We start from the raw sequence: 6,000 nt of genomic DNA, 5'->3' as shown, positions 1-6,000 counted from the left end.
ATTCCCGTGGTTATGTTGCATGCTTTAAAACTCCATGGTGCCAGCAGATGCACCTAGGGGTTCTCCGTGCTGGCTTGAGGAGTAGGCAGCCACACTGGGGAAGCTACCGTCAGCCTCTAGAAGCTGAGGGCGGCCTCCAGCAACAGTCACCAAGAAACAGAAGGCCTCAGTTCTACAACCACCAGAAAATGCGTCCTGCCAATAACCTAAGGAAGCTTGGAAGCCAGTCGTCTCCCAGCTGTGCCTCCAGATGAGAGTGCAGTTCAGCTGACTCCCTGTCTGCAGCCGGTGAGTCCCACGGCAGAGGATCCAGTATACCGCGCCCGGACGCCTGGCCCACAGAAGCTGTGAGCTGGGAAGCACGTGCTATTGGGTGCACAGTACAGAACACTGATACAGTTGCTCAGGGAGTGTCGGCATCCAATCCTTTGACAGGAAAGCAAACTTTATCCCTAAAAGAAAAAAAAATGTGCGGTTTGTGAAAAGAAGGCGGCATTCTACAGCTTTAGAAAGTCATGTCTTTCTTATCACACCCTGATTTATTTAAAATCCTGGACAGGAGAGCATTTATTTTCATAGTTGACTGAAGGAATTGAGAGTAAGGAGAGAGGCAGGAGAGAAGGAGAGGCAGGGAACAGTGAAATGAGTATACATATGTGAGGAGCTCTTTTCTAGGTAGCAATGAATAAGCTATTCAGTTTCCACTGAGCTGAGAAGAGAGTTCAAGTGAAGAGGATAGTGGATTACAACCTAAACCTGAAATAAACTTCATGAAGATAACTTTCATCTAAAACTTCTGGATCACATTAAAGGCCCTTACTTATAAGTTGAGAGATGATTGATCTACAGGTCGATCACTTTCTGTATTCTGCCTTATAGAGACTAATAATTAAGGATGTAGCTTAGAAGTTTAGATTTCCTGATGATCATGGTGGAAAGATACTAAACTTTACCTGGTAAAAACATTAAATCTTGCCTTCAGACTTCTAGGAATAATGAGTAGGCAGTCAGAATTGTGAATTGTTCTATCTCTTTTAGAGTTCCTTAAGCTGTATAATTCTGGAATTTGTGTGACAGACTGCTATGTAAACAAAGAATTAAAATAATTTTTATAGCTTATCTAGTTTGTGTATTCCTTTGATGTTTATTTTGTTTCCTCACTATAGTCTTCAATGAAAGTAAATAAAAATGTCGTGTTCTACATTTCTTTCAAACTTTAAATTCTAGCCCAATGTATTCGTTTTTAAAAAAGCATATTTTATTATCCTGAAAGTATGTTAGTTTTTCATCACCTTCCTGTGAATAAACCTTGCTCCAAGCATTTTAATCTAAAAATGAAAAGCACAAATTACAAAAAGTACACTTTCGATGCAAATCTTTTTTTCTCAAAAATATATTACCTTGAGACATGCTCCTAGCCAAACTTAAAGATGCATAATTTTTTTTAGTAACAGATTTATTAAAATATGATTTATATACCACAAAATTAACCCTGGTAAAGTGTAGAATTCAGGTCTTATGTTTAAATCTTTAATCCATTTTGAGTAGATTTTTGTATATCGTATGAGATAAAGGTCGAATTTCATTCTTCTGCAGGTGGATATCTAGTTTTCTCATCACCATTTATTGAAGATACTATTCTTTTTCCAGTGTGTGTTCTCAGCACCATTGTCAAAGATCAGTTGACTATAGATGCATGGATTTATTTTTGGACTCTCTTACTCTGTTCCATTGGTCTATATGTCTGTTTTCAAGTTAGTACCATACTGTTTTGATTACTATAGCTTTGTAATATATTTTGAAGTCAGGAAGTGTGATACCTCCTGCTTTGTTCTTCTTGCTCAAGATTGCTTTGGCTATTTGGGTTTGTTTTGTTTTATGTTTTTTGGCTCCATATGAATTTTATTTTATTTTATTTTATTTTTTTTTGAGACAGAGTCTCACTCTGTTGCCCGGGCTAGAGTGCCGTGGTGTCATCCTAGCTCACAGCAACCTCAAACTCTTGGGCTCAAGAAATCCTACTGCCTCAGCCTCCCGAGTAGCTGGGACTACAGGCATGCACCACCATGCCCAGCTAATTTTTTCTATATATATTTAGTTGTCCAGATAATTTCTTTCTATTTTTTAGTAGATATTGGGTCTTGCTCTTGCTCAGGCTGGTCTCGAACTCCTGACCTTGAGCAATCCTCCCGCCTCAGCCTCCCAGAGTGCTAGGATTACAGGCGTGAGCCACTGTGCCTGGCCTCCATATGAATTTTAGAATTATTTTTTCTACTTCTGAAAAGAATGCCATTGAAATTTTGATAGGGATTGCATTGAATCTGTAGATCACTTTGGGTATTATGGACATTTTAACAATATTAGTATTTCCAGTTTATAAATGTGGAATGTTTTTCCATTTATCTGTGTCTTCTTTAATTTCATTCATCAATGTTTTATAACTTTTAATGACTACTTTTAAATTATTTGTGTTTTTATTATCGAATTTTGAGAGTTCTTTATATATTCTAGATATAAGTTCTTTATGAAATATATGATTTACAAAAATTTTCTCCATTACATGGGTTTTCTTTTTATTTTCTTAGTGATATCCTTTGAAGTACATATTCTTAATGGAGTTCTTTTAATGATGTCCAATATATCTCTCCTTTGTTACGTCACTTGTGCTTTCAGTATATATCTAAGAAACCATCATCTAATCTAAGATCATGAAAATTTATGCCTATATTTTCTTCTAAACATTTTATATTTTTAACTCTTACATTTAGATCTTAGATCCATTTTGGGTTAATTTTTATACACAGTATGAGGTAGGGATTCAACTTCATCGTGGATGTGGATAAGTAGTTGTCCCTGCACCATTTGTTGAAAAGATTCTTCTTTCCCCATTGACTTGTCTTGTCACCTTTGTTCAAAATCAGCTGACCATAAATGTAAGCATGTATTTCTCTCAACATTTTTTGTTAGTTTTAAAGTCTATTTTGTCTGATATTAGTATAGCCACTCCAGATTTTTTATGGCTGCTGTTTGATGATATATATTTTACCATCTTTTTATTTTCAATCTATTTGTATTGATGGCATAACAAATTACTAAAAGTTTAATGGCTTAAAACAACACATGGTACTATCTCATTTCCATAGGACAGGAGTTTGGTGTATCTTAACTGGGTCCTCTGCTTAGAGTCTTGCAAGGTTGTAATCAAAGTGTTGGCTGAGCTACATTCTCATCTTGAGCTTTGGGTTCTCTTCCAAGCTCACTATATTGTGAGCAGGGGACTGGAGAACTGTGACTTCCTGAAAAATGGGTAAGGAAAAAATACTAAGAAAACTTAGAAAAAAATAAGAGCAACAAAGTTGTACATAAAATCTCAATAATTTGAAGAGTGTGGTACGGGTAGATGAATAGACAGACCATGAACATATATTTTTGTGGACAAGGCTGTTTGTTTAATTAATTAGACAGAGCCTTTTATGTATTAATTAATTAGAGACAGGGCCTTGCTCTGTTGCCCAGGCTGGAGTGCATTGGCACGATCATAGCTCACTGTAACCTTGAACTCCTGGATGATCTTGCCCCCTCAGTGTCCCGAGTAGCTAGGACTACAGACAAGCACCACTAATTTTTAAAAATTTATTGTAGTGACAGGGTCTCTTTATGTCATCTAGGCTGGTCTGGAATTCCTGGCCTCAAGTGATCCTATGGCCTCAGCCTCCCAAAGTGCTGGGATTACTGGTGTGAGTCACCATGCCCAGCCTGTTATATTTATTATAGCATTGTTTGTAACAGCAAAGGACTGTAAACAACCTAATGTCCATCAATAGGGAATTTTAGTGTATGTTTGTACAACAGAATATGATGCAGCTGAAACAAATCATGAAGAGGTTAGTACGTACTGATCTAGAATGCACTCCAACATAAGTCAGAAGAAAATTAAGATACAAAACACCATGTATGTGCTATTATTTGCATAAAAGGGAAAAAAACATTTTCATATTTGCTTTAATATATGCTTAAAAAAATCTCTGGAAGGATACACCAAGAAAGTAATATTAGTGGTTACCTATTTGTGTGTGTGTGTGTGTGTGTGTGTTTGTGCAAATATTTTAGTACCTATTACTGCAGAACAAATTACTCCAAATTTAGCAGCTCAAAACAACACATATTTATTATCCCACAGTTTCTGTAGGTCAGGAATTTGAGAACAGCTTTGCTGGGTGGTACTGGCTCAGAATCTTTCACTAGATTCTTATTCAAGATGTTGACCAGGGCTGTAGTCAACTGAAGGCTTGACTGGGGCTGCAAGATTTGCTTCCAAGATGGATCACTCACATGGCTGTTGGCAGGAGGCCTCAGTTCCTCCCCACCTGGAGCTGCTTGAATGTCTTCATGATATGGCAGCTGGCTTCTCCCGGAGTGAATAATGAGTTGTGGTGGTGGTGGTGGAAGGAGTAGGGGAGAGAAGGAAGCTGCAAAGACTTTTGTTTTTAATTCTTTTTTTATTTTGAGACAGAGTCTTGTTCCGTCACCTGGGCTAGGGTGCCATGGCATCAGCCTAGCTCACAGCAACCTCAAACTCCTGGGCTCGAGAGATCCTCCTGCCTCAGCCTTCCAGGTAGCTGGGATTACAGGCGCACACCACCACGCCCAGCTAATTTTTTCTATTTTTAGTAGAGATGGGGTCTCGCTCTAGTTCAGGCTGGTCTCGAACTCCTGAGCTCAAGTGATCCTCCCACCTGGGCCTCCCAGAGTGCTAGGATTACAGGTGCGAGCCACCACACCCAGCCTGCAAAAACTTTATGACCTAGTCTGAGAAGCTACAGTCATGTTGGTCACATTCTATTCATTTGAAGAGATTCACTAAGTCTGGCCCACACTCCAGGGGAAGGGAATTGGGCTTCACATTTTGAGGAGAGAAGTATCAGACCATTTGCTGACATATTTAAAAACCTCCAGGGGAGAGGAAGCGGGGAATGGGGGGTGAACAACTTGGTGAACAGGGGCAAGGCTGGGAGGTAAATTTTCATTATACACATCTTTATAGTCTTTGAACTATTTAATACTTGACTATATTCATCAAACAACAAATTAAGTTCATTTGATGTACAAAGTAACATACTTTAAGCTACAGTATTTGACAAAACTGGAAGAGAGATGAAGCAAAAAAGTTGAAGAGGACATGAATGGGAGAAATTGGTGGAGGTGAAATTGACCTTTGCCCAGACAGATAAGAGAAAGGGAAGGTCTACTTGTGCTCACCCTGCTCCTCCCCTCCCCTCATTTATCATTCTCACTTTCCAGGGCAGGAGTTTTGGATAATGGATTGGTGGAGGGGGAAGAACCTTTCTAAACTACTCTTTAGCCACAGCCTGTGATCACAGTTTATTTTAAATAATATTGGATGGCACAAATGCCATTTCTGGATAATGTTTTACTTCACAAGCACAACCCTTGTGCTCCTCCAAACCCCCTCTCAGGTCTGACAGCCATTATTTAACATATTTTGCGCAACTGTCAAGCTAGCCAAGAGGATTTAGCCTAGTAATTACAATAGGAGAGATTTACCGTGTACAAAAACGTGGCATGAAACCCAACAGGTTTATTGTCTCTATAAAAAGATCGTTAAAGGTCGAGTCATATTAATGTGTGCAGTACTAACTGTACTCACCGCGCCCCGGTCACTTTACAGAACAAGGCGGAGGCAAGGAAAGTGTTTTACAAACAAGACTAGTCAATGTGTTCTAAACGCTCTACTCCTAGAAAACACTGAAAGTCCACTTGCAAGCCATTTGGACGCAGCTGCTCCTTCTGCGGGGCGAGCGCGCGCCCTCTCCTAGCCCCAGCAGGGAGCAAGTCCTGCCTGTCCGCCGTGGGGACCCAGGAGTCCCAGCGGGATCCCGGCGTCACGGCCGAGGAGCCACCTCCAGAGACCGTGGCGACGGGGGCGCTAAGGGCACAGCTTGAGGCCGAGCCGGGAACAGCCCCGTGTGGCCTCCCCCG

This window comes from Lemur catta, chromosome 12, assembly GCF_020740605.2.
Source record: "Lemur catta isolate mLemCat1 chromosome 12, mLemCat1.pri, whole genome shotgun sequence".
NCBI classification, from domain to species: domain Eukaryota; kingdom Metazoa; phylum Chordata; class Mammalia; order Primates; family Lemuridae; genus Lemur; species Lemur catta.
The sequence above is the reverse complement of the archived record's forward strand: the minus strand, read 5'-3'. Positions refer to the sequence as shown.